The sequence below is a fragment of the Schistocerca piceifrons genome, unplaced genomic scaffold, assembly GCF_021461385.2.
Source record: "Schistocerca piceifrons isolate TAMUIC-IGC-003096 unplaced genomic scaffold, iqSchPice1.1 HiC_scaffold_1205, whole genome shotgun sequence".
NCBI classification, from domain to species: Eukaryota; Metazoa; Arthropoda; class Insecta; order Orthoptera; family Acrididae; genus Schistocerca; species Schistocerca piceifrons.
In genome coordinates this window covers 5,001-10,000 of record NW_025727021.1, presented here as the reverse complement: position 1 = coordinate 10,000, position 5,000 = coordinate 5,001, and the positions used below count along the sequence as shown (strand labels likewise).

The 5,000-nt window shown below is 54.1% G+C and overlaps 1 non-coding gene across 1 annotated transcript in view; it reads left to right on the top strand.

The window, feature by feature from the left end:
• The first annotated feature begins 3,574 nt into the window (after positions 1-3,574).
• The window catches only part of LOC124729340, a 1,908-nt gene continuing 482 nt past the window's right edge, over positions 3,575-5,000 (top strand). Inside the window, exon 1 of the ribosomal RNA XR_007007619.1 lies at positions 3,575-5,000. This exon is cut by the window's right edge and continues 482 nt beyond it. This is a non-coding gene — a ribosomal RNA (small subunit ribosomal RNA).

Here is a 5,000-nt window from a genome sequence, read left to right as displayed (position 1 = left end):
ACATGACCTCCTGCAACGACGCTACCGCCATCTATGAGACGCCAAGCCGACTAAGACAGCGATGGCGCCACAGTGGCCGCCTTTCGACGCCACCCACAAAGGGCTGCAGCCTCTGTCGACCATAGCACCCAATCTCCAGTGGCTCTGCCGCACGAAGCCGTGGACCGGCAATGACGCCACCCGCACCCGTTCGTGCACCACCCCAACCGCCAAACTCGCACCTCCAGCGGATGAACGGCGGACGTTTCCCGCACTCGTAAAGTGCAATCCACCCCTATAACTTGCGTTTCATGAAGAGTTATTTCCAATATGCGACATTCCCGCTGTCCGTATACATGAGCCGCGACCTGTACCACTTACGAGCGAGAGACGCGATCGCGTTGCTCACTGTACGGCGTCCGATACCGAGCCATCAGCATGTCGGTCCCCATGCGCGTTGCACTCGCACTCGCAGTCGCAAAAACGTGGGGCAAATATATTACGCGGAAGAGTTATAACAGACCGAGCCCCACTGCATGGGGGGAGTCTTTGTCACTAATGTACACAGATGGAACATTTTGGACTGGAACCAGATTACCCGTACACACGGCGCTGATTAGTAATCAATGCAGAGCCATCAAACTACAGCAAATATACACAACTGTCCGTATACATGCTGAAAGAGTCTGCCCAAAATGGGAACCACACGTCAGCCAGACACTCTGATCACGCACCACTCTCTGCTTCTAACAGGCGCACATACAATATGTAAGCACCAGCATGGAACAACATCCAGTGCATCTTCTCCGCCACATTACACAATCCACACTATCACAACCAGACCAGGAGGTCCGTGCGGAAAATACAATATCCCAGCCTTTCGACATCCACCATTGCGCAGACCAGGCACCAACACCCACACATGTCCTATACAACGGTGCACCCAACATCACAATAGTACCTCCTGTCACAGCGCACAAACAATGACATGAGTCAAAAGACACAGGTCTCACACAAGCATAGAATTGGAGCGCCCGCCTCTAATAAGCCAAAGGTGCATCCTGACGTGACAAATCTGATCATGTCACAAGCATTCACTTACTATAATCACTATCAACGAACCTGCCGCCCCCGCCCCCCCCCCCCCCTACACCTTTCCGTACAACAACGTGTAACCTAACCTAACCTAACCTAACCTATGTTGTACCTTAACCTAACCTATGTTGTACCTTAACCTAACCTATGTTGTACCTTAACCTAACCTATGTTGTACCTTAACCTAACCTATGTTGTACCTTAACCTAACCTATGTTGTACCTTAACCTAACCTATGTTGTACCTTAACCTAACCTATGTTGTACCTTAACCTAACCCATGTTGTACCTTAACCTAACCCATGTTGTACCTTAACCTAACCCATGTTGTACCTTAACCTAACCCATGTTGTACCTTAACCTAACCCATGTTGTACCTTAACCTAACCCATGTTGTGCCTCAACCTAACCCATGTTGTGCCTCAACCTAACCCATGTTGTGCCTCAACCTAACCCATGTTGTGCCTTAACCTAACCCATGTTGTGCCTCAACCTAACCCATGTTGTGCCTTAACCTAACCCATGTTGTGCCTTAACCTAACCCATGTTGTGCCTTAACCTAACCCATGTTGTGCCTTAACCTAACCCATGTTGTGCCTTAACCTAACCCATGTTGTGCCTTAACCTAACCCATGTTGTGCCTTAACCTAACCCATGTTGTGCCTTAACCTAACCCATGTTGTCGCCTTAACGTAACCCACGTTGTCGCCTAAACCTGCTCTGTAATTGTTATACGACTCGTTCAATTACTGTAGTGTTGCCCACCCGCAACCCTCGCAATATAGTTCGCTACTCGCACTGCCCGCACCCCTGTGTATCGCTTCATGTTAAACACCTTGCAAGTCTTGCTCACTTTCCACATGCTCCTGCTGTACACTGTAATGTGGATGGCAGCAGGACGTACATGCCGCCCCTCCCCACGTCCCCACCTTGCCCCCTGCCTTCGCAAGCTGGTTGGTGAGAAGTTTGCATGTTCAATGCCCTTCGCATGCGACGTACTCAGGCTACGTTGTGGTGCGGCCTGTGTCAACTGTCCGCTGATGTCGTACGCGTGAACCACAATCTGTACTGCACATTCGTCCTTATGTACTGAATGATACATCGTGGCACATGTGTGACCGCACAACGACTGCGCCCAAAAACGGCGGACCATACAGTGCAAATATTGTGCACGCAGCTACGTGTCGTCTCCCTATGAGAGCTGGATTGCAGTGTGGTACGCCATAGAGACGTGTGGGAGGAACGGACGCCGTGGATGGCGATCAGCATGAGCTGTCTGTTGATGTATTCGGACCTAGTCGTCTCTCCTCACACACCGTGATGGCATGGTGCACCGCGTTCCATATCTGCGACATGCTACAGAGGCCGGTTGACAGTCGTTCGAGCAATGGACATCGCATACGTACGGGGGCCACCTTCCACGTATTGTCTAGGCGTGCACATTTTGTTGCGTGTATGTGGGCAGACGTAGTGTGGCGTGACACCTGACACAGGCATGCAATAATCGTTGAAGTTGCAAATGGCGATGGACGCCTGCGTTTTCTGGTGAAGTTACGCAAATGAACAAATGGTAACCTGTTGTGGTGCGGTTGTTCTCGCTAGGGGTGAATCGGTGATGGCGACGATAGGTTGAGGTACTAACCGGTTGTTCCAGCGATACCCACCATGCCGACGAAACTGAACGGCATCTGGGTGTGAAGCGATACGCGGCGGTGGCTGGGTGGGACCGTCCCCGGCCGGTGAGGGGGCGCCTCCCGGCGTGCTGGCCGCGCGGTGCGTGGGCGCACGCGCTACAGCCGGCTGGTGGGGGCGGCCAGTGGCAGGCGCGCCGGCCGACGGACGCGGCAGGCGTCGCAGCTGCGCGCCGGCGCACCCTGCGCGCGGCGCCGTGCGGCCAAAGTAGGTCCTCGCGGGCCCGGTGCGAAGCGCGGTGGACATCTTCAGTGTGCTGGTCCGATTGAGGACTGTGTGCGTTGAGGATGCGCCGCCGCCCGGCGCTCGGCGCCGCGACGCCGTCTGCTGCTCGGTCGCCCCAGCGGTTCTCGCTGGTGGTTTGTATCGCAGCTGTGCGGATGTGTTGGGGTCGTGCGCTGTGCTGGGAGAGTTCGCTTCGGCACCCAAGTGGGGCTTTTGTCCTTCTGTGGCGCTGGCGTTGGAGCTGCCGGTCACCGTAGGTGGCGCGTGTTGTCTCCCGCCGGCAATGCCACGACAGCACGCTCCCGGGCCTCTGTCGGCAGCGGCAAGCTCAGTTGGGAGCACGGGTGGTCGCACCGAAAGCGTCTACTCGCCTAACTCCGGGCGATTGCGCCTCTCTCGAACCCGACCAAGTACTTGGGACGGCGCTGCGCGCCGCCGGGACCTGAGAGGGTTTCGAGGTGTATTGTGCAGGGGAGCTCAGCCTCCTCCTGTTTGCAGAATGATTGAGCGGACGCTTGCGTGTTCGCGCGGGCCCCCGGGACACACTCCCGGGCGGCCGGCTGCTCAGCTCTAGTTGACGCAGCTCCCTGGTTGATCCTGCCAGTAGTCATATGCTTGTCTCAAAGATTAAGCCATGCATGTCTCAGTACAAGCCGCATTAAGGTGAAACCGCGAATGGCTCATTAAATCAGTTATGGTTCCTTAGATCGTACCCACGTTACTTGGATAACTGTGGTAATTCTAGAGCTAATACATGCAAACAGAGTCCCGACCAGAGATGGAAGGGACGCTTTTATTAGATCAAAACCAATCGGTCGGCTCGTCCGGTCCGTTTGCCTTGGTGACTCTGAATAACTTTGGGCTGATCGCACGGTCCTCGTACCGGCGACGCATCTTTCAAATGTCTGCCTTATCAACTGTCGATGGTAGGTTCTGCGCCTACCATGGTTGTAACGGGTAACGGGGAATCAGGGTTCGATTCCGGAGAGGGAGCCTGAGAAACGGCTACCACATCCAAGGAAGGCAGCAGGCGCGCAAATTACCCACTCCCGGCACGGGGAGGTAGTGACGAAAAATAACGATACGGGACTCATCCGAGGCCCCGTAATCGGAATGAGTACACTTTAAATCCTTTAACGAGTATCTATTGGAGGGCAAGTCTGGTGCCAGCAGCCGCGGTAATTCCAGCTCCAATAGCGTATATTAAAGTTGTTGCGGTTAAAAAGCTCGTAGTTGGATTTGTGTCCCACGCTGTTGGTTCACCGCCCGTCGGTGTTTAACTGGCATGTATCGTGGGACGTCCTGCCGGTGGGGCGAGCTGAAGGCGTGCGACCGCCTCGTGCGTGCTCGTGCGTCCCGAGGCGGACCCCGTTGAAATCCTACCAGGGTGCTCTTTATTGAGTGTCTCGGTGGGCCGGCACGTTTACTTTGAACAAATTAGAGTGCTTAAAGCAGGCAAGCCCGCCTGAATACTGTGTGCATGGAATAATGGAATAGGACCTCGGTTCTATTTTGTTGGTTTTCGGAACCCGAGGTAATGATTAATAGGGACAGGCGGGGGCATTCGTATTGCGACGTTAGAGGTGAAATTCTTGGATCGTCGCAAGACGAACAGAAGCGAAAGCATTTGCCAAGTATGTTTTCATTAATCAAGAACGAAAGTTAGAGGTTCGAAGGCGATCAGATACCGCCCTAGTTCTAACCATAAACGATGCCAGCCAGCGATCCGCCGCAGTTCCTCCGATGACTCGGCGGGCAGCCTCCGGGAAACCAAAGCTTTTGGGTTCCGGGGAAGTATGGTTGCAAAGCTGAAACTTAAAGGAATTGACGGAAGGGCACCACCAGGAGTGGAGCCTGCGGCTTAATTTGACTCAACACGGGAAACCTCACCAGGCCCGGACACCGGAAGGATTGACAGATTGATAGCTCTTTCTTGATTCGGTGGGTGGTGGTGCATGGCCGTTCTTAGTTGGTGGAGCGATTTGTCTGGTTAATTCCGATAACGAACGA